This window comes from Corvus cornix, chromosome 15, assembly GCF_000738735.6.
Source record: "Corvus cornix cornix isolate S_Up_H32 chromosome 15, ASM73873v5, whole genome shotgun sequence".
Classification (NCBI taxonomy): domain Eukaryota; kingdom Metazoa; phylum Chordata; class Aves; order Passeriformes; family Corvidae; genus Corvus; species Corvus cornix.
Genome location: NC_046345.1, coordinates 7234489 through 7258588, shown reverse-complemented (window position 1 = coordinate 7258588; position 24100 = coordinate 7234489). Strand labels below are relative to the sequence as shown.

Sequence of the window (24100 nt, the reverse complement as noted above, 5' to 3'; positions counted from 1 at the left end):
TTTTTTTATTTCAAAGGCATGACTGAATGTGAGAAAGACTGAATTGGGACTTGTGTATACAAGGTTTAAGACTGTAAATGATTGAATCTACCATCTATTTAATATCTGAGTTTCTAGGGGATCTCTAGATTTCACTTGTGCAAATGTGACCAGTTTGAACATCTGAAACTGCAAATAAACAAGTTAAGCTTAGTGCTATGAATAATAATGTTTTTACCATAAATAGTTTCAGAGTTTTCTGGTTTATTGGTTCACTGCCCTTCCTCCCTTCTTGACTAATTTGAATTTCTAAAATTTCCTGATTTTAACATCTATGAATTTAAAAAACCTGATCTTACAAACACTTGCACAGACACACATATGGGGTCAGTTTTTTGACATTAGAGCTTCGTGAGCAGTAAAATCATTGACATACTCTTAGTGCATCTGTTTCTAACTGGATGATGAGCCCACTCCTGATTTAATAAGGGAATAAAGGGAAGCAGTGTTTTGTATCTGAATATCCAGGGCGGATATGAATGAAATAATCTCTCAATTAAAGTTTTAATTCTTTTCTTTGTAAATATTCCAGTTTAGTAGGTTTGGGTCTTTAACGTTTCCAGTACTCCTTAGGGGATCATGTTGGATGAGCCTTGGACAAGGAACATGTGCTGCTCTTTAATATTGACAGGTCTTGAAAGCTCCTGAATAGATTAAATGTATTTTTGCCTTCTTAGAGATGGCCTTCTTGCCCTTTTTAGAGTTTGGATCTAACCCAAGAAAAGACTAGGAATTAGCTCAGCTGCAAACAAAACCTGACTACTGGCTCCTGAATTATGAATTGAAACTTCACATAATGGAAATTTGAGGCCCAGTAGTCTAAACATAAAAGTTGCCTTGCAGTGTTGTTTTTGAATGAGTGCAGGTAGTTTTGCTGGGTTTTTTCTGCATGGCTTTTGCGTCCCTTCCTGTTTCATTCTTACTTGTTTTAATACCTAATTGTAGGCATACAATACATAATTGAGAGGCTGGGGTACAGGAAGTTTTCCAAATGCATATGAAATTAGGAAAACATAGCTCTTTACCTTCATGTTTAAAGGTACAGTGTGATAAGGGTGTAAGGGAATGACTGCAAGATTATGTAAATGTGTATATAATATCAAACTAGCTTTAAAACCTTTTTTGCCCCTGTAATGTTCAGGGGAGATTGTAATATTGATTCAGTATTCCCAAGTGCTAATTTTGGCTATAAAATGTCAATACTAATTTAATTCCTTAATGTTTCTGTCCATCTCATCATCATAGCTTTGACTGACTTCCTTTTCTTTCTCCACTCTCAAATTTAATATTGAAGTAACTCAATGTTTACATCTCTCCAACCCTTACTAGAATGATACAGGTCTGCATGCCCACAAGTATACCTGAAAGTCTCTGTAGGATCTGGTGCAGATGTAAAAAAGGAACAGCTAAAAGGAACAAATAATGATCTTGTTTCACCATCTCTAATCCACGGGCATTACCATATCCTTGTTGATTAAAGTACATTTTTCTGAAAAGCTGATAGTTTTGGTCTAATGACACCCAAGTGAAGGATTTGCTGTTTCACTTCTCCAGTTTTCTTCCAGTAACTAGTTGGCCTCACCCATAAATTGGTATCATATTTCTAATTTGTCTTGCTTGAACAGCAGCAGCTTCTGGGACTGAGCCCCACTGTGCCCTCCCTCCTGGGTAAAGAATCCTTTAGCATCTCCTCAGGATTACTTCTTGCTGTTTATAATTGTCACTTCCCAACAGAGAGAGTGTTTAAAATCTCCAATAGAAACCTTTTGTTTCAACCCTCAGGTTTTTTTCTTGGTGACTTCTTTTCTGCCACCTTCAATTTTCCAATAAAAATTTAAAAATTTGGATACTCAGATTCGAATGTAGAACATCAGTAGTGCCATGGAATCACATCCTGACTTTCTTTTTCCTTGTTTCAGAAAGCTGAAGGCTCTGTGAGTTATTTATTCATTGTGCTGTGGCAGTGGCAAGCTGCTCCTGAGCCACTCACCTGCCAGGATGCTGAAATTCTTCAAGACATCCTCTTGCCTGGAGCAGTTGCCTGTCCTCTGTGTTGCCAGAGGTGTAGCTCTGGCTTTGCCTGTTTTAACTGAACGTGTGCACATTTTTCTTTCTTCTTTATACTTTTATTTTTTTATTTCATTCTGCCAATCTATGTGTTAGCAGAACATTTCTTCCAAGGAATTGGTTATATCTAGACTTCAGCATTTTTATGTATCTGGATGAGCATCTGGCTAACTCTGATTAATGCAAAACCAAACTAAAGCAATTTCATTCCCCAGTGACTTTATGCTGTCAACTACTTTGAGATCTGTCAGTTAGCCAACCCTTAATCCATTCAGCATGTGCTTTATTGACACGAGCCAAATTTGTAGTCAGAATATCATGTGGTATAAGTCACGTGCCTTGAAAGTCTTAACTACTCAATCAACTCTACCAGCCAAGCCTGTCATTTCAAATTCTGAAATCAGGTTTGTTTGGTATCATAAACCCCTTGAGATTGCCATTAGTTGCATTCCTGTCCTTTAATAGAAACCTATGCAAATTTTTCAGTTGCAAATTTTTCAACCACTCCAGCACTGGTTTTGGGCAAACAAGGCCCCAGTGGCCAAGGTGTGAAGTTAGCAGTCATTTCTTCTGGGAACCGTGGAGAATTGCATCCAGTGAGATGTACATTTAAAAATGAACTCATTACAGGCTGAGTATCAGTTAAAGCTGTTAAAAACTGCAAACAGACTGGAAAATTTGGAGCTGATATATTAAGCGCTGGGTGAGGAAAGTGTTTCAAATAGATCACAGGCTGCTGGCTTCCATCAAGACATTGGTGACTCTTGTAATTGTGCTTCTGTGTTCCAAGTGCCTGTCAGAGGTCAGCATCTCTGGGAACTACAGTGTTTGTACTTGATGTCATTGTTTATACTTTGATTCACAAATCTAGTTTCTTCTTGTGTTTTCTTCAGTGGAAAGAGATGATGTTAATAAATGTTCCCAGATAGGAATGCTCATCACAGTTTAGCTACACTTAAAATGCATTTCTTAAATCTTTGAACTTTTTGAGTGGAGAAACTGGCCTGGCCTTGTACTCAAAACTTAAACTGGGGCTACTGCAGATTTCAGCTTGATCTCTTGCTTTAGATTCTCAAGTTTGGTGGCTGTTGCAGTAGCTTCACAGGACCCAGTATCTTGGGAAGAGGATCCCATCATTAACATCACACACTGAGAGTTTGGGAGAAGTAGAATTCATTTGATGAGATAACTTTTCTGCTTGAAAGATAATATTGAGGAAGCTTCAGAACATTCAAGGGCTTCCCTCTTTGCAAATTTATATCACTATACTGTAATTTCAAAAGAAGAATCTTTTACACGGTGGGAAGAACATAATGGAGTTTAAAATCAAGTCTATTTTAGTTTCGCGTAAATCCATCCTTACTAATCTTAATCTACCTTTACTAATCTTGCTAGCCTTCTGCAGAATTGGAAAAGGCTGGTTTAAATCAAAATAGTGCAAACTCAAGTCAAAACCCACTTCCTGAAGCCAGCTGGTGTGCAGTCACCACCCTTTACATGCTTCTGATGGAGCTTCTGATAACTTGGAATTATCCATGACTGATGTCTTTATCACAGCCTCCATGCTGTAAGGTGAGGGAGAGCCATCTGCTCACAGCAGGATTAATCCAACTGATGGCCCATGAGCACATGCTGCTGCTTCATGGATCTGCCTCTCTGAGTGATGGGAGAGGCCGCTGCTGTCATATCACTGTAGAGACAGGCATGTGGCTCACTGCACTTGAAAAAAGTCCCCCAGGATGCCCAAGCTTTTATTTTTCACATCAGCAGCAAAAGAAACACTTGTTCAGGGTGTTTTCACCTACGGCTTATGCCTCTAGGAAACAAGGCTGGAACTAAAACCCATAGTATGCTCAGTATTATCTCAAAACTGAACCATGGATTAAATCTTATTTTGCTTAAGGAGTGTAATAAATATTTATTTTGGGGAAATGGGAATGTCAGCAGAAGACTTAAATACAAAAAACAGTTTGAGATTTCTTCTTCTTCCTTTTAGTTCCTTTGAGCTTTTCCTTTAGGGTTTCATTATTAACAATGAAATAGCAAACCTGCTCAAGGGCAGTATTGTGCTCTGAGAATCAAAAGTGTGGTTATAAAAACAATGTTTTCCTCCATAGTATACCAGATAGCCTAAATTTTAACCCTGTAAAGCGGGATCCATTAACTGGGCCATATGAATTTTTGCTGATAAGCTTTTGAATTAATCCCATTCTGTACAGACCTGTGCCTGCAGAAGCTTAAGGAAATTCATCACAGTTGCAGATTGTTTTCCAAGTAATATCCTCATGGACTATGAAGCCTATCATTTTATGATAAATGTATAAAGGTTTTGCTTAACTTCGTTTTTGAGCCACTCCATCTCTAATCTCCGTTGCTCAGTTTTTAAGTAGGCTTTGGCAGTCTGGCTGAACTACAGTAGTGCTGACATTGAAATTGCACAGTACCAGGTGGGGGGAGGGATGTTAGAGGAGGTTCACTGTAGACACAGCTTGGATTTTTCCTCCCCTTTGATATAGCTGAAACTCTTACTTCCTGCACAGACAAGCAGTCAGCATGATTTTTGAATATTTGGGTAGAGGATAATACACAGCAAAGTAATTCAACTGTAATCCCTAAGGATAGGATAACAAATAACATCCCTGCTGTACAGGCAGCTAGAATTGTTCAGAAGGTGTAAAGGGGCTTTAATGTTGTGAGGAGCTGCCTGTAAAGGGTGCTTTTGAGTAGGCACATCTGTAACTTTGCAAATGAAATCAGTGGCAGGCACAGACGAGGCTGCTGGGTTGTTTGCTGTGCTGAGGTGACTAAGCATCTGCAGCTGCTGGCAGGTGTGCTCAGCGCTGCAGGTGTGGCTTCCAAGGCCGCTCTGCAAAGCAGGCATTTGCTCGCAGTGATCGAGGCATTGTTATCACTGCTCGTTCCAGAACAATCGTTGTTGAGAAGATTGCAGCATTAAGTAAATATTTTCCTTTATATCAGTGTTACTATCTTTTAATCTGACTGGGTAAGGGGGAATGACAGTAGCTCTGGGAAGAGCTGTAGTGGGAAACTGGCTCTCAGGTATTTGGCTCAGGGCTGTTCTGCTCTGTGGGGCTGTGCCAGGGCTGAAGCAGGGGAACATTTCGGCCAGCACTTAAACTGCCACTGCCGAAATCTGAGCCAAAGCATGAATGGCTTTGGAAATCAACATTTCCTTTTCAGACATGGTTCCCTCCTGCTTACTGTAGCAGCAGATACTAAAGTTTGAATTTCTGCAGGTTGAACTATCTTGAGATAACTGCAGTGGGGAAGGATTATGTGAAGAGATACTGATATACTGCTCTTGTTTGTGAGTACACCTGAACAGAGAACTAGCCAAACATTTTTTGTGATCTGTGACGTGAACCTGCATTACATATATATCTGTGAGGCAAATGACAAGCTTTTACTAAAAAAAACCCTAAAAACAAACCCAAATCTTAAAACTCACTGATTGTAGCATCCATCCAAGGTAGCGTTTGTTAAAAATGATTGTTAGTTGTACAGGAGTGTGTTGGCCTGTTCCTTTTTTCGTAGTTTGGGTTTTACAGCCTGTGGCGTGGTGTTAAGCTGTGGCAGCGTGGGAAGCATGCAGGGTGTTGGCACATAGCAGCTGCAGGCAGGAGCTCCATCTTCCATCCATTCAGAATCAGATGGCCCAAACCCACCTCAGGTTTATTCATATTTCTACAGGCTTGTTCATATTTCTACAGGTTTCTGTCCAATTCTTTACTATTGTCTAAGTTATTGTAGTTACAGAATGGAGGCTTATGTGACAAATAGCAATGAAATGAAGTTAAGCACAAGTGGGTGCTGTTAATTTCAATTATAGTCATTGAAAGGCTTTGAAGAAATTAAAAGGCTTGGGGTTTGTTTGGGTTTTTTTTTTCCTAGGAAGGTATAAATGAAAAGTGCACCTTTTAAACAGATGGATGTGTGAATGATGAGGAGGTAATCTGATCTATAAATATAAATGGAATTTTGTCTACTGGCTTCAGGCCAAAAAGCAATAGGTTGAAAAACAATTTAAAATTAAAACCCCCTTCTTTAACTTGAAAATAGTTTTTCTTCTGAACAGAATATTTCACAGTGAATGACCAGAGAGGCTCTTGATGAGAAATTGCTATTCAACTGAGGAGCTCTGTCAGGCATGCAGATCTGGAAGTCACAGCATGCGACTCTACCCTTGTTGCCAAAGTTCTGCAGGCCAAATTATTCCCAGTATGATACCTAAAAAACTTAATCTGTGTTGATGTGTATTTCCTCTTGCAGTGCTCTTTTGTAACTATGACTTCAGCTGTGCTGGGTCCACCTAGCCCTATATCCCATCTGTGATAGTAGCCAGTAGCAGTTGCCTGAAAAGGAGTGTTGGAACAATCCAGATGAGATGCTTGGCCAAGATACTGTCCCTGATTCCTACAACTGCAGTCCAGAGTGCTCTTAAATCAGCAGTGGTGTCTTCTGTGCAGTGTCAGGCAAGGATCACGGAGCATGGTGCAGAGAGTGCCCTGGCAGCACAGCTCGTGCCAGGGCTGGGTCTGCCAGCACTTGGCTCCTCATGTGGATGAGTCAGGAGATCCAGCCCCAGGTGTCTCCATGGAGAAGCTGTGCTGGTCCCCACGTTGGGAGGAACAGTCTGCTCAGGTGAGCGTGTGGCTCCTTTGTCACCAGCAGGTCCTGGGCAGCAGTCCACACCACAGCTACTCGGAACAGGCCTGGGAAGGGAATTGGCCTTCCTGAGCTCAAGCAATATTATGTTTTGGGCATAACTGAAGAATAATGGACTCTTAGTCTAAGTGTTGTAATAAAGCTAAATAAGTTAAGAATGCCTTCTGTAGTCAAAAACTATTCAGCTAAAGCAGAGAGTTGAAATATGCAGAGGAAAAGCCTCCTCCAATAAAGCGAAGGGCAGCAGATGTTATTAGGATCTGTTTTGCCATCACAGCAGTGGTGATCCCAACTCTCCATTGCATTTGTAGGCTGTTGCTTTTCTTCCTGGGAAGGCTGTGAGGGTCATATGAGCTGTGCTTCCTGCTAACAGCCCCACTGTTGAAAACTTGAGAGAGCTTTTCAGTTTGCCAGACTTCTGGTGAAAGCCTCTGATCTGTGTTACACAATCGAGCCTCAGTTCATGGTAGTCGGAGGCCGGTAGCTGCTAACATGTGGGCAGCTCCAGTCTGCCTCTGAAAGGTTTTGTTCAGTGTGTGCCTCTGCTTGGCCCTGTCAGGCCCTTGTATTTTTCAAAATGTTAAGTACTCATTTTTGCTCCAGTACATTATCTCACAAATCTTCTATTGTTCTATTGCCCTTGTCTGAAGAGCACATTATGTGTGGTGGCACAAACCGTGGCCAAGCCATGCCTGCAGTGCGCTCAGAGGTGCTCTGGGCTGGAGTTGGTGCCACCCACCATTGGGTGGTTTGGGAATGCCTGGGTCAGGGGTGCTTTGGACTTACTCTTCTTGGCCTAAACTTGTCAATGAAAGCATAAAGTACTGTGGCTTTGTTCGATGGGGACAAGCAGTGACAGGTACACAGTGTGCCTATTCTTGGAGTTGTCAGATGGAAGGGAGCTAATATGATAACCCATAATACTTTGTCTTCTGTGATCTTGAGAGATAGCCGTGCTTACACATCTAATTTCCACTGGAGAGGGTTGGAGGAAAGTAAAACAGTCCCTGTTAAGGCTCAAACCCAGTCTAGCCAAGCTGCAGAGTTTTCATCAAAAGCAGGAAACAGATGGACGGGCACAGCTGCAGGAGGAGCTGCAACTTCTCTGGAAAAACTACCCAGGCATGTGCTGCAAGCAGGAACGCCTTGCTGTTCTGCTGTTCTGCACAGGGCTCTGCTCTGTGCCAGTGGATGGAATAGTCCCACAGCTCCTGCAGCTCAGGGAGATGCCATTTCAGGGAGGAACTGCCTGGCATTTCTCCCAGCGCTGTACACTTGCCTGTGTCCAGGATTTGCTCACTGTAGTAGAAGAAGAAAAGTGCATCAAAGACTTATTTATGTTTCCAAGTCTTACATTTCTGGAGTGTGCTGCAGGCCCTGTACTGGGGAGCTCACCCTTACCTCCTTTCCAGCAGCACTTCCTTGCTCTGTGTCCCTGCTGAATTCTCCATTTCGGAGTGGACAGTTGCATGATAAAGAGTTCTTGTACCTTGGTGGGCTCACAGAGGCAACCAGAGAAACCTCTGGGATATGCTGGAGCGGTGTTTCTCATGTTCTTCGTGAGACAGAAGAGAAGGTCCAGCACCGTGTCCCTGGTGTGTGCCCAGCCACTCACCCATAGCCAGTCTGACAGTCAGTCACTGCTCCTGTGAAAAATGACTCAGTGTGTGTTATTTATCTGGCACCTACAGGCCTTGACTCCTCCTATTTACTTAGAAGTGCAAATATTTAAATCTTTTCCAGAACAGATCTGTGTTATTGTTATTTAGAAGGTTTCTTTTCTTAAGCAGTTTAGGTTTTTTTCTTCTTTTGTGTGATTTTTGCCAAAATCAAAGATTTTTCCAAGCAAGAAGCCCATGTAAGCACAACTGTGTAGTGGAGAGAACTTTTCTCAGTTTGCTTTCTCTTTTCTAAATACAAAAGAGTCTTATTGAAACGTGCTTCCTTTCTGACTGCTAATGGCTTTTCCTTCCTTCCTCCTTGAAATGAGCTTAACATTCTCCCATCCTGTTGAGTATAAATTTCAGCCTGGACTGTTTTCCCTGTTGAGGTGTTGAGTCACTGGCTTTGAATGGGAACCTGTGATGAGATAGGGAGAAGTGAGGGCTTGGGAAGAAAGAGTTTTTCCAGCAGTTTGGTGGTACATGGGATGAATTTTTAAAAAACAAGGGTAAGGTGCTATTCATTTCAGCCTGGGGCTGCTCATATACTCTTTTCCTAGTTTTATTTCTGGATACTTTCTTATGTTCGATCGGGATAAATTCCAGGACATTGATGCCTTAGGTTTTAACTTTTATATTTTTTAAATCCTGTACTGCCTAGTGTGTAACTGAAGTTTTGTGTGGCCTGTTAACTACTATTCTCTCATGCTGGTTAGACATAATAAACCCTCTCTAGGTTTGCACTTCAAGAACACCTTGTTGTCCCAGGCCCCAAAATATGTAAACTAAAGCCTTTGAGAGGAGGGGCAAACTTGGGGTAATTACATCATTAACTGAAATGATAATTGGAAAATTAACCCTGATATGCAACTAGACCAACTTATAAAAGTGTGAGGTACCACTGTGTGTGACCCAGCATCCATCTTGGGTGGAGCCCCTCGGAGGCTTTTGACTCCCAAGGTGTACCTTTGATGGCCCTTCAAATAAATACCTGCTGTTATTCTCTTAACTTTGTCTAGCCTCTGTTTTCAGGTAGCCACTTCAAGGCATCAGTTCAATACACAAAATACGTAGAGGAAGAGCTGGTTCCTGCTCAATAACAATGTTCCATTTTAAGCAGTCTCAGGTTAAAGGGGAAAACAATATGATGCCATATCACTCTAATCCATTCATCTCCTGGAGGAATGATGCTGAAATCTTGCTTCAAAGGCTCTGTGTGGGAATTATGTCCTGAAGCCTGGATATTCTCCAAGACTTAATTAAGCTTATTCATAGAAACCCTAAACTTTATGGAGTGGACAGCAGACCTCTAAATTTGGCACTAAGTGCAGAGAGGGTATTGTTTCTGCACACTCTGATTAGCAACACTGAGCACAGACATACACTTTGTAATAATTAGTAAAATGGACAGGAATTAAAGCAAGCTTTGCTCTGAAAACAAACCAGATGAGCTAAACAAGTCATCTTCCTATCTGCATTTTTCTCTCTTAAGTAAGGTTTCATTTTGCGTGGTGTTGGGTTATGTCATGTGGGATGTATCTTCTCTGTCTCCCCTCTAGAACTTCTTTCTGGGCTGAAGTCCACAGCGGCAGATTTGAGACAAAAGTCTGTGTCGCCTCCAATACCATCTTGCCCTGCAAGATGAAGAAAACAAGGCTGAGCAATGGCATTGAACCAGCAAGAGTAAGATTAGGTTAGTGCCTCACATACACTTTTGCCAATCTCAGAGAAATCTGAATCCAAAGATCTTTGTTGCTAGTATTACCTATGCTTTGGAGGTTTCTTTTGCCCATTTTTCCTCCCCCAAGCAATAGGGCTGAGAAATTAACTCCTAAAATTACGACTCTAATTATTAGTGTAATATTTGTAAGGTGTCTGAGCTTGTGTGATAGCAAACTATTGTTCAGTTGGCTTAAGCAATAAAGGGTACTTTTTTATTTGGTAGAAAAGCAGGTGAGACTTCAAAACCAGTTGAAACCAATGTGTGCTGCTGCCTTCATGGATTTGTTTAGTTTGGAGTCTTCCCTCTGAAGAGCCAGCAGCGCAAGAGGGTCACAAAAGTGATTTAGAGGGCTTTTTTGTTGGCATTTGAGGGGTTTTTAAAATTGTTTTGCTTTAATTGCAGATCAGTTTAGAAGAAATAAGATTCTTCAGTAATATTTCCTTTTTAGAAAGCTCCTGTATAAGTGAAACTGAAGGGTTTGCTTGAGTTTTTTTAAGAGCTCTACCTTGAAGGAGTATTTCCTTATTTTTGGTATTACTTAGGATTTATGTATCAGGAGATTCTTTTTTTTATACAACTTTTGTCACAGCATCTTATTTAAGTGTGCAAAAAAGCTTAACAGAAGTATCATTTGGACACAGCAAGTTGCGTGCTTTGCTTTTGTCACAGTTTTGTCAGTGTTGGGGCAAATTGCAAAATGTCTTCTGTTCAGAATTTTTTCCACCCAGAATTCCACTGCAGATTAGTTTTGAAACTTGCTGCTCAAAGGAATTTAAGAAAAAATATCCTATGTAAAATTTTAAAAACTTTTGGTAGTGTTAACAGATAGAAATGTTGATTGACTTAATTTTTTTAATGTAAGTCATAACATTTAGACATGCAAAAATATAAGTGCTTTTTAAAATGTAAAATGGCTCTATGAGACTGCTTAACTGTCTGTGCGTGACATCTCTAGGCTGCTTAAGTACTGTTTGCTTTGTTAGTGAGATGAAACAAGGATTTGAGAATGAAAGACAGTCGTGGTCTGGAGAAGCAATTGTTATCAGTGAACTTTGTTTCTTGGAAAACAAAGCCCTGAGAGCTGGAAACTTTGGCTTTGACATATTGGAGCCCATGTTTCACACAGATGTGCAGGCCCTGTTCTGATGACCAAGGGTCACTATGGATTTCAGTGAGCTATTTCAACTTCCATCCTGCTTGAAATTGTGCACCTTCCTCCTGTCTGTGCTTGAATAATAAGGAGAGAACCACAGGCTGGAAAGCAGCTTAACTAATCCACGTTAAAGAGGCTGCAGTTTGGGATAGCTGAGGTCTCCTTACTATGGCAATTGCCTACCCAAGTGTGGAGTGTGAGTGAAGTGTCATTACAGCATTCACAAGTCTTGTGGCTGCTAACATGATATTGGAAGATTTTAATCTAACATAGAACAAATATCATCATCATCTTTCACATCTCTGAAAGCAGCAATGTGCTCTGTGTCTTTTATGTCTGATTCTTGCAGGCGCTTTGAATGCGTATCTTATGCCCTGTATCCTGCTTTTGAATTTGCAGTGCAGTATCATAACACTCCATCTTTCAGTGAAAGAGCCAGCTGTAGGATGAAGCCTAGTAAAAACCTCAGGGTTACACTCTCTATCTGAACTGCTTTAGAGATCAACCCAGCTGAATTCTAATTTAGAGAAAAAAGCTTCCCATGCTACATTTGCATTGTACACACTTACGGAGCTTTGTAAGAGTTGATCTTGAAGTGTCCTTTAGGCTGATTGTTCTGTTTTTATGAAAATTTTGCTTGTGAGAGCCCTTGGACACACACTAGTGAGGAAAGAGATAAATAGAAGTAGACCACAGAATTCTGAATCTAAATTACATCATATATCAGGAGAATAAACTTTGTAATTAAATATATGAGCAACTCTATCCAAGCCTCTTCAAAGCTCCGATTTGAAGTTCAGTAGTGTGGTGCTAGCCCATCTTGAATCATGTGTCCATCAAAAAATTCAAGGTCAAGAAGCTCAGGTCTACCAATTAGTTCCTTTTTGGTTGGGAATGCTTGTAAGAAGGCTCTTTATGTTTAGTGTCTGACATTGGAGATTGGAACTGGAGTGGGTGGAGGGATGGAGGTCCTTGCAAAAAACATCAGACCAAGTGACAGTGCTGCTTGCCTGAGGAAGGACATGATGGTGCTTGGCTGCCAGAGTCCTGGACAGCTGCTGGCTGAGCAGTGTCTGAGTGGAGATTAATGCAGGGGTATTTCCTTTCTGTACCTTTTTATTGAGCACAGTTTTATGGGCAGAAGTCATTTCAGCAAACCTAGGAAGATTTGTGTTCTTTCTCTGCTCTTTGGCTTAAGGGTGTAGTTATCTGAAAACGGAAAATACCACTGTAAAAAACTAAAATCACAACCCTCTGTAACAGGTCACCAGCCTGCCCGTAAAGAAGTGGCCGTGTGTGAGAGGGATATCTGTCACTGGGGCAGGCAGCAGGGAAGTCTCATCAACTGCTTGGTTAATGGCAGCATCCTGAGCTGTCAGGCTCATTAGGGACACGCTGCTAATTTGGTCAGGCAAGGGCTGCCAGGCTGCATTGTGTGGGGTTAACCAGCGTGAATAGAGCCCGTAAGCAAAGCTGCTGGAATCTGCTTTTGTGTTCCCTTTGGATGACTGTCCTCTGCTTTTGGCTTCTTTTCCAGTTCAAAGTGGCCACGTGGAGTTTTGGCACAGTGAATGCTGTCCGTAGATGAGTTATAGATTGCAGAAGTGAGCTAACTTGTGCTGAGAGGAGTTACCCACCTTCTCTTCTCAGCTGTTTTTGCATACATTCACTTAGAGTGTCAATTCACTACTTCATGTGACTTAATTAGAAATGGATTAAGCCCTTTCTCTTTAAAACCCAATTTGAACTGCTTATAGGTATTTTCCTTATCATCCCTGCTCACATGTGCTAGGCACTGGCTATATAGCAATTAAAGTTTGCATTACTTTTCTACTGTCAAAAGATAACCTTCCTTCCCTTCCACAAGCCATGGAGTCCTACAGGTGGGTTTGGAGGCCTGACAGTTGTGCCTTCCACACGCACTCCAGTCCCTGAAAGAGCTGGGAGGTTGTGGGCTGACCCTTTGGACACAGGAGATTGGTGGTGGGGAAAACGTTCCCTGTGTAGCCTGGCTGGGTGGGTGTGTTGGCTCCATGTGTGCCTGGCTGGAGCAATTTCTCATGGGATTATTGTAAAAGGTTGAGCAAGGAGAAGAGATTGTTTTCATCTCATAAAAGGAACAACCAGATTGTTTCACTGCTGTCTCTCCCCAGCGTGCGTCAGAATATACTGTTAATTTAGGAGTTGGAACCCAGTGGAGGATTTTCTGATTCTCTACCATGTGTTTGCCTTTGTGACTCCAGTTTCTCTCTCATCCTTTGGGGATGTTCTTCCCTGACATCTTCAGCCTTACCAGAACTTATTTTTGTTTCTGCCAGAGAAAACACTGAAATTAATAATTTTTGGTAACCATTTTCTACATCTTCATCTGATTGATCTGATTATGTTAAGAATGAGTCAAATACTCCATTAAGAGTTTCAAATGCTATCAGAACTGAAGCAGAAAGAGGTTTCCCAGGAGACTGACTGTGTGTGCCTGTGTGGAGCAGACTTGGCAGGGAATTGGCCTGCACAATTCCCTGGCAGAGAGCAGCACAGCTCCGGCAGTTCTGTCACCAGATACCTGGGGTGATCCTGAGCTGTGAATAGACACCTGGTGGGTCAGGCTTTTATATCACACTGGGGGCTGCCCTGCCCTCAAGAAACAAGGGGAAATCATGTCTCTGCCTGTTCATGTACAGGGATATTGATTTAATGCAGTGCCCCATTTTGGGAAACTGTTTTTCCAAGGGTGGAAAAATGCTTGCTCTGTGGGAGGGAATACTTCTTGCAAACAAGCACTGAATTTCCTCATTTTACTTTACTAGGGATTTCTATGAGAAAATAAGGCTGGAGGGGGGAAGTTTGGAATGATTCTGGGAAGCTTTGACTCAGAAAATGGAGAATGATTCATATTATTACTGTTATTTATTAAGGAGAACAGACCATGAACCTGATCTTTTACTTATCTTTGGAAACTTCAAGCATTTATGCTGTGACCCCAAAAGAGTTTCTGGGTTTGAACCAAGGTCTTTCAACATAAAAGCTAAATCCCAGCTGTGGGAGCTGGCCTATAACATTTTAAGAAGATTTATTCCTATTACCTTCATACTTGATAAATATTTTAATATCCTCAGTGCATCCCTTCTCTGTTTGTGAAACCAGGTGGTAAATAAGTCTTGAAACTTGGCACTTTCTGTGCTGTGACAATGGAAAACTGACAATGTCAGTTGTAATCTCTGGTTATTGCTGGAGTCTCAATGTAGAGGTCATTCATTTGAGAGTCAGTCTAGTTTTGATGGGGAGAATTTGATTACTGAGAAAAGCAGTATGTTTAGTTGCAACCTTTTTTGTCTTTTTAATTTGGGCATAAACATTTACTTCTCCAAAAATAATTGCTGTTAATAATCAAAACCTAAGATAATCAAAGGTGTACATTAGAAAGAAGGTTTTAAGCTCCAGCTTAAGATAATAGTGAGAACTGTGAGGTGATTTACATTTGTGTTTGTATTCTGCTACTATGAAAAAAAGGTAAGTGCAACCTAAACATGTTTTAATTATATTTGGCAAGAGAATTTAAATAAAGGAAAAATCAAAACTCGACACAGTCTATGTCACACCTGTAATTTCACTCTTGTACTTCAGAAGTAGTATAACTTAATCTTTTAGCTAATTCCTTAGGTCAGTTTTTAAAAAATCAATCAGACAAGATTCTGTCCATTTTATGAAAATGGAAAGGCACTTGGCTATGGCCACAGTTTTATCTTCTCCACTTGTAGGATCATACTGTGCACCTTTGGGTATGCTGTCAGTGGCTGAGAGTCAGAGAAGTTAAAGTTTTAACTTGTAGGTTTTAACTTTTAGAGTTAGAGATTGGAACAAATATCTCCATTATCCTCGTGAAAAATCCTGTTAGCAAAGCAGTCCCATCATATCTGAGCTACTGGCTTGAATATTGCTTGTATTATCTGTTAAAGTATAGCAGCTTAATCTCAGCAGAGATTGAGAAGGCATGCAAAGACTCTGCTAGTGAGAAAAAATGTATAGAAAGGACAAATTGTCACAGCAAGTATAGAAACTTGAATTTAGACTGTATTTTACTGCACTGGGGAAGGCAGAAGTCCTCAACTTTCACAGCTGTGATCAAACACTTCTGACCAACTTAACACCTATCCCAGAAGGATTTCCTTATAGGCTCAAGAAAACTGATTTATGTCAGTAGCTGGACACTGACATAAATCAGTGTGCAAAGTTAAGAAGTCTCCAGGGCTTTGGATAATCAACAGAAATCTTAATTATGTTCAACCCCAGATAAGAATTTATCAGTAATTACAGACATTTAGTTGACAGGTAAGCCATCCTGTGAGGTCACCAAAAAACATTTCTTGGTTAATATCTATTAATAGAGTTGAAAGTTTTCTTTGCTTAAAGGTCCAAAGTAATGTCAACCACATGGCCATGGAAGAGATGTGATAAGGCATCGAAAATCCATCAGTATTTTCTTCATAAAGCTGCAAAATAAACACACTGAACTCTCCTGTAGTCAATTTATGCCTGAAATCAACTTGTCCAGTGTCCTGTCAGAGAATCTGGGTAACTGTTGTGGTAGAAATAAGATCCTCTGTCAGGATTGTAAATACCTTCCAAAACTGAACTCGTACAGTGAGCCATGCACTCAAACACTGGAGTCTGTGGGTGAAGTTACAGGGAGGGGCTGTATAAGAACAAACATATGTCAAACATATTGTATAGGTTTCCTCCTACTGGGCCTGGACTTCGTAGCTCACTTAGGTTGCCAGAATTAAACACGATACACAGTTTGTGGCTTTTGTGTCGTATTTCTTAATGCAATGCCTGATGTCCAGATCATATCCTGCAGAAAAATACAGGGATCTATAGTTACCCTACCAAGTGGCCTGTCTCCTGTCCTTGATTTGACCCCTGGTATTCTCCTTGGCTATTCCCATCTCCCTCCCCAAATCAGCAATCTGCATAAAGAAAATGAGCATCAAGATTTTTCCCAGCAAGAAGTATCCTCATAATGAGACCAAAAGCTCCATTTCATGGAAACATTTTGTGAGTCAACATGCTAAAATCCACAGTTCAGGCAGTACATCCCAAAGATCATTATTAAGTACTGTGGTTAAAAACTGTTTTCTTGGGAGTGATTTTGCTGCTTGGTCAAATCTCTCACAGGTGCGGTCTATTAGGAAGTCCAGACCACTTCCTATTAACAAGCAAGCAAGAACAATCCAAAGGATAGCAATGATCTGTTGCCTTGCCAGCAGGGAAAGCCCAAGAGAAGACTTGGACTTCAGTGGAACTAGAATCTGGGGGGAAAAATCCATAGTCTATAATGGGATTTTTGGAAGGAACCATTTATTCTGTAGAAAATTGTCCAGTCAAAAGAAATGGTAAGTTTAAGGAACAGGCAGAAGGAAAGGCTCAGGCAACCCAGCCTGGTTACTGAATTGAATGCAGCCTTCTCTTTGTGTAGTATGGGTGGGCCTGAGAAGAGATTTAAGTCATCTGCTATGCAACATGATTTACTTTGCCACAGCGAATTTAATCTGCAGCAGTCAACACTGATTGTTCAGGTTGGGTAACTCCAGCATTTGCAATCTGAGAATGCAGCCCCCCTCTTTTTTTTTTTTCTTTTTTTTCTTTTTTTTTTTTTTAATTGAAGATGGTCAAAAGAATCCAAGTTACAGGGACCTTCCTCACCTGAGAGGCACAGAGTTTGGTAAGTAGATATTTTTGAAAATTCTCTTAAGAACACCCCCAGCTTCAGCCTGGTGATGCAACACTGATATGTTCCTCTTTTTTCCTAGGAATGAGAATTCAAGTACCAGCAAGAAGGTAAGCTGTGTAGTGAGTTATTACAAATTTCACATCCATTCCAAAAAGATTCTTCCTAGAAATCCTTTGAATATGAAATTCAAACACTCTTTGAAGTCAGTTGTCTTGGAAAATTTTCTGGTCCTTTTTTCCCCCCAGTTCATGTAGAATGTGATAAATTATTCTTTTGTTTCCTTGGCTGAGGGGAATTCAGTGTGTATTTTTGCTTTACACTACTAGTTTGAGTGATTCATCTTGCCTTCCAAAGTGATTACATGTCCATCAATCCAACCACAGACCCTTTTTTGAAAACTCCTTGCTGCTGTTATATGTACTGAATAAATCCCAGCCAGACTATCTCAAATATATGTTTCTGTGACACAATGAAATGATTGCAGGGATTATAGCTCTCTGTAGCTGCAACTGAGAGCTATTTCAGCACCAAGCAAATAAACCAAATAACCTTCCCATTCCCCACCCCACTCACTAAAACCACTGCAAAGTGTGTATAACCTGTATTTGATCTTTTTTTGCAGCATCCAGAAGAGCCTGTGGAAGCAGCTACCTGGACCAGCCCTCTCACTGTTTTCCACCTGCAGCCTCATGAGCCTTGTCTCCAAATAGCTGCGTTTGGGCTTTCTCCTGGCACTGAGTACTCTGCACGTTATTAAACATTTTCCCATCTGGTTTTGGCTCCACAATGGATTTTTCCTGAACCCTGAAAGCAGTGAATTGTTTTGAAAGAAAATTACCTGAGTGAAGCAGAATACAATTTGAAGAGTCTTTCACATGTTAGTGCTAAATCCTGGAAGCCTCCCTTCAGAATTAGTGGTTCCTCAGATGCTTCAATGGCGAGGGCTGGCAGTGCTCTCACAGGCAGAGCAACTCTCAGGTGGCCTCCTTGGCTCTGGTTTTGCCTCAGGTTTTTTTCACTTCTCTTTCCTCAGAGTTGTCTTTCCTCCTCATCTCCTCCTCCTCTTTCACTCATGGGTGTTGCTCCTCAAGAGCAAATTCTCATAAATTTGCATCATGGTTGCTCTGGCTCCACCTTCTGCTCTTTGCATTTGAGTATTACATTTCGCTTGTTGTGGTTTATTTTTAATCAAACAATATCACTTTTGGGGGCCACAGAAGCATGTTTGACACGTTTAAGTTGTCGCTGTGAGGTTCTCCAAACAGAATTCAAACCATTCTGTTGCAATATGTACCAGAGCCTTTCTAGCAGCTGTGTTTATACAGCTTCTAGTAAAATGGGTCCCTGATTAGGATTTTTGAATAGCTCATTCACTGAAAAAATGGTGTTTTGAACTAGCTAAAGCTATTTAAAAAATTGGGATAATATATGATTAAAAGTTTTGGTTTGAAGAAATCAGTGGCAACACCCTGCCAAATTTTAGGCCCCAAACATGATCACCATTAGTATCATAAAGATTAAGTTACTGGATTTTAACTGGGCAAGTAGTGGTTTTCTTTTGCTTGTTAAAAAACTTAACTGAAAAATTTGTTTGTCACAGATTGAAAATTGTATCTTCAGTCACCCAAAACTGTTGAAGTTTGGTAAATTAGATAAAACTGAGGACAGGTTCTTTTTTGGTATTGTCAAGCAACAGCAACTTGAGGGCAACTTAATCTAGAATAGAAACTGAATGTTAGGCAGTTCTGGGGTTGTTCCACAGTCATCAAGACAAGCTGTTTGAGAAACAAAACCCCATCCTCAGCTGAGTGACACTGACACACACCACAGACTCTGTGTTTTGGGCTGGTGCATCTTCAGGAGCCTCTCTGCTCCTGCCATGCCAGGCAACCTCCTGAGGAGGCCGGAGGGGCAATAGTTGGTTTGCCAGCAGCAGTGCCTTCTGCAGGGAACCCTGCAGGCTCTTCTTCCTGCTGGTGAGGCTGGGGGGAAAAGGTTCCTCATCTTTGCTGTCTCCAGAATTCTGCAGGTTTGGTTACTTGCATTCGTGCTGCAGATACTGGCACTGTACACAACCACTAAGTGCACATTAAGGCAGGGAAACACAAATGCTGCTTCTGCTCCATTAAGCTGGAACTAAGGATTAAAGGACCAAAAGCTACTTCGACTGACAAACTCCATATTTAAATGTTTTTTAAATCGTAAACTAAGAGTAAAGATTTGTAAGTTTGTGTCATGATCCATAAATCTAGATCTCGTCGTTTGCCTCTAGACAAATGGCTTGTAGAGGAATTTGTAGTGGTTTGGATAAGTCTAGGTTTCAGCAGTCAGCCCTCTTAAGTCAGACATGTATGAAACATCTGTGATTGTTTGAGGAATTTGGCAGACAATCTTGTACTTAAATCACATTTTCCCCTTTGAAAGTTGGAAATGTCCATGTATAAATTAGACACAAAAGCCACATAACTCTGCACTTGTGAATTAGACAAGGTATCAACCTGCTGTTACCTTGCAAATCCTACTGCAAGGTAAGAGCGAGTTGATACCTTGCTATAGTAAAAGAGAGCAGCTTAAAGTTCTTTAAAACTGTGTACCTTTTTTGTGCCCCAGAATAAAGTCTAATAGCTTTAGGGGGAGTTGTTGCTAAATGGCAGACTACTTTAGTGTTCAGAATTTATCAGTTAGCCAAAAGACTTAAGACTGAAATCAAAAGGTTCTTTGAGTAAAATTATACGAACCCTCCTTTCCAGGCAGAATTGCTGAGTTACGTGCGTAGTTGTCACATGCTGGGCCCCTGAGTACATTCACCATGCAGTTGTGCAGAGTCTGTCTAGAATTATTTCATCCTGTAATGAGACCATGTGAATTCAAAGCATATTAAACTTAATCCTAGTTTTCAGGATTATACCCTGTAAATTTAAAATTGCAGAGTATAAAAAATGCATAATGTTCCTGACTGCTTATTATAAAAATGGGGCCCTGCTTATTGTGAACCAGTTTTGGTTCTGCCACTGAAAGCAGAATTTGGTAAAGGGACTTCAGTGGGAGATTCAAGCTGATGTCTGGTGACCTTTGTCAAGCAGAACAAATGATTGCTATGTTTGCTGGAATTGTGTTAGCGTGGATGCTTCTGGTACAGCCTGAGCAAACGAAGTTTGAAAGTCTGGCTGTCTATCAGCAAACTTTACCTTTAGATTGAATCTACAAATGCTGCAGCATGGACCCTCCAGGCAGGAATTGAGGCTCTGCTTTATTTGATGCCAGGTCCTTTAATAGTTTCAGAAAGTGATTTTGCTTGTAATAGAAAAGCATGATGAAAACAGACATAATCCTGAATAATGTGTTAAAACCAATTCCTGTGTGTCAGATTCCTGCATAGCATGTCCTTTGGTACACACAGGAATTGTCTGAACAACCTGAGGAAGAGGCAGTCACACACATACAAGCTGCAAATCTGTGTATTCCAGCTCTGGAATGACAAAGCAGAGCTATCAACTATTTAAGCTAAACCCAGCTCACAGTGGACACAGAGCCAAAACTAGGCAAGAAAACTCTTCCCAAAAAAGAGAAGCCAAAATTTGCAACTAGTCATTATCTTTCGTATGAATAACCTGTGAGAGCTAAAGGCTGCATGGTTCTGACTTGACCACTGAAATGCTGTAAATTTACTGTGGAAGTACCCTTGGTAGCTTTGAGCTTGAGGACGTGCAAGATTTCTTAGCAGCATTCAGTGACCTGTCTTGTGTGATGCCAAGCCCTTCCATGTTCAGCTCCCTGCTTCATTCTAAGGACAAGCTTAGTTGGTTGCCAGTAGTCCTTCTGAGGCAGAGATTTTTACTGTGCCTGATAGAGCAGCACCATACTAGAGGGAATGAAGGTGGAAGAATTGTCTTCCCCAAAGCCATTGCTGGAACAAAAATTACCCACACTGGTTCCAGTATGTCACTGCTGTGGAAAACACTGCTGTGTTTTCTTGCAGCACTTTCTGCCACCTCCTTTACTCTTGCTTTCCTTCCTGTCTTCTGTACTTTTGCCTTGCTGCTCTCTCCTCTACATCCAGTATCTCCCTCTGTTTTCACTTACTGTTCCTTTACACGCTTAATCCAAGGCAGTCAGTTCTAACTGGGGTTTTTTGCCTTATTCCCTGGGAAGTGTCTGTATTCTTTCTGTTCCCTTCCGAGGGCTTTTTTTTATGCCAGCACTGGTGCATCTCAGCCAGCTACAAGCTTCCCTCTCCTCCAGCCAAGCAAGAAGTTGATAGCAGCAGACTGGATGCCTGACTAGACTCAGCGGAGCATCTCCCCTTTGGATATTCTTGGTGGCTGCTGCCACGCTCCCCAAAGCATAGCCCAGTTCTCTCTCTGTGGTGAGGGTGGCAGGGAGGGTTGGCATAGAAAGTGCAAAACAACCTGGCATCTTCCACAACTCTATTTTATTACCCCTTGAAGAATATAGGTTTCCTTTTCAGGAAGACTAACCTGTTTGGAAGATGTTCTTGACATCTGAGGGGTAATGCAATGTAGTATTTCTCTTGCCAGCCTATCTGAACCATTTCAGGAGGTCGTGGTGGGTTAGAGCTGATTGGCAGCTGTCAGTCACTGGCTGTACATCGTCAGTGTTTTTCTTGGGCAGGCTGAATTGCCTGATACAGCTCTCTGGAATGTAGCAGGAGGCAGTGCAGCATTTTCATGTAATTGCTTGTGGAGATAGCTGCAGGATTGTGGTGTCAGAAAATATTGCTAAATCTCCGGGGATTTCTTGGCATTTTGTTGCCACAATAAAGTCATAGTTGTCACAGTGACTTAGTACAGCCACCAATATATGTACACTTACTTATGCAGCCTGAAAATGTAGTGCAATAATAAAATATTCTATTTACATTTCTGCGACTTGCATTCATTTGAGTCTTTAAATGCTACTTTTGTCATTTGCTGTTTTGTCTAAATGCATATTTCTTATACATGAAATTTATAAAGATGTTAAGAAGAGTTGCCAGTCAAGTCACATTTTGCAACCAGTCTTAAACGTGATCCTACTTGTGGGTTTGTGTCTCTGCTGTTTTTATTACCTACACATTTCAGTTTTGGAAATCCATATTTATAAGGAATTTGTTCTACAGTAGAATTGCCATGGCATTGTTAATACCAAGAAGACAAGTGGCCTGAAAATGAAGTGTTGAGCAAACACAAGCAGTTTCCACTTGAGTTTTTTTTTTACTGTCCTGAAGGCCAGCCAGTCCATGTTGTGGAGCATTTGCAAAGTAAGATTAATGCAGTGCAGAGCTGCTGCTGAGTTACAGGAAGGCAGTCAGTTGAGACCAAAACATGAGGTTCCTGTGTCTCCAACTCTCCCCTAGCCAGTCAAAAGTTTGCTTGCTTTGAGAATGTAAAGGTGTCTGTTTTTCTGTGTGTCACAGTTGAAACCTCCACGTTCAGGTTTATGTTCACTACATGCAAAATATTAGCCTGCAGCAGGTGTGGATTTTTCCAGTAGAAATTATCTTAGTTGCACAAGTGTGAAAAATACTTGCTCTGTATAGTGTTTTTGAAGATCCTTTTCTCACATTGTATTTGTGTCTGTTCCTCTTGTCTCCAGTGAGATGTCTCAGTTACAGCATTATGGTTAAGTCAGAAGAGCATCCACCCTGTGAGCAACATGAAGAATGCTCCAATTACCTGTGTCTGTGGGACTAAACCATGAACATCCCTGCCAGGTTGCTCAGTCATTCTAGCCCAAGCAGGACTGCTTACATAAGTAAAAAAGTTCAGTGTGATCTTGCAATGCTGCTTAACAAAGTGGTCATGGTAGAGTGTTAATGGAGGAGCTTTCCTCATGCTTATCTGTGCTTTTACTCCTTCCATTTGTCATTGCCTTGGTGCCTCTCACTTCTGGGTTTTCCTTTAGGAGGAGTTTTATGTCTCTGTTAGGATACATTTGTGAATTCACTGCTTTTTCTCCCAGAAGTTAAACTGGAGAGAGATTTTTAGTGTATCTTACAGAACAGATGTGAAATCCAAGCTAATCAAACTAATCTGATAAAATAGGTTTTAGAATTAATCTGACATCAATCTGCTGCTCTGTGAAAAGCACACATCAGCAGTACTTATTGTCGATAGCCACAAGAGAGGGGGAAAAAAAGCCCACATGCATTCAGCTACTGCAGCAGCAAAGAATTTCCTTAGAACAGTAGACATGATAATCATGGTGCAGTGTGTTAGCCTAAACTTGCTAATAAAGGTTTGTGCTCAGACCCAGCCTCCCTCAGAAAGGAGAGAATGAGCTGAAAATCATCCCTGGAAACCTGGCAGATTTGTGAGTAGGGTGAAGAGGAGATAAAATATGATTTTCAGGCTGTAATGAAAGATCGCTTTGGAGGATGTGTGCATGTGCAAGGAGCCCGAGGGAGGAAGTGGAAGATAGGAAATTCTGCGTCTTTGAACACTGACAAATCACCTGGCTGTGCTTAATGATCTGACAGCATCTTCTCACCAGCTGCATCAACATTTGGGCTATTCATCACCTTTATAGATTCATAGCATTAGGTAGCACAACTTTTCTACTGACACATGATTTTTTCTGCCTGGTGAGCTGAATAAAAGCTTCTTACAGTTCCTTCAGTAGGGGAAGCACACAGGCAGGTTGTACTCCATGTCAGATTATGGGATTTATGTCTCAGAACCATTTTTGTCTGCCACGACCATTTGAAGTTTGACACACTGATTCCAGAAAGTGATATTTTGCTATTCATCATCAAAGATTTGGTCAAAAGTTTCTTCTGATTGAATTATTTATGTCTTCATAAACTTGCCTCTCAGTAACACTTTCCAGTGTCCCCTGTGATGAGTAAAGGAATGGCTGAAGATCATAAAAAAAAACAAATTGAGAGGTTTTCATAGAAATAGTATTTGTTTCAGGAAGCAGTGGTATCTTTACCATTTATTACTGGGAAGCAACTCTGTCATCACATTTGTTGGGAGACAGATGTGTACTGCTGGATGGAACTGGTTTTTAGAAAGCTGGATTATAAGAAGTGACATTCA

General features: G+C 41.0%; 1 protein-coding gene and 1 long non-coding RNA gene across 3 annotated transcripts in view; both read left to right on the top strand.

The window, feature by feature from the left end:
• The window catches only part of ZDHHC8 (zinc finger DHHC-type palmitoyltransferase 8), a 111778-nt gene that overhangs the window by 41703 nt on the left and 45975 nt on the right, over positions 1-24100 (top strand). The window lies entirely within an intron of this gene.
• On the top strand, positions 9272-17833 carry LOC120410831. Its single transcript, XR_005603173.1, has 3 exons — positions 9272-17051; positions 17140-17167; positions 17683-17833. It is a non-coding gene; the product is annotated as an uncharacterized LOC120410831 (long non-coding RNA).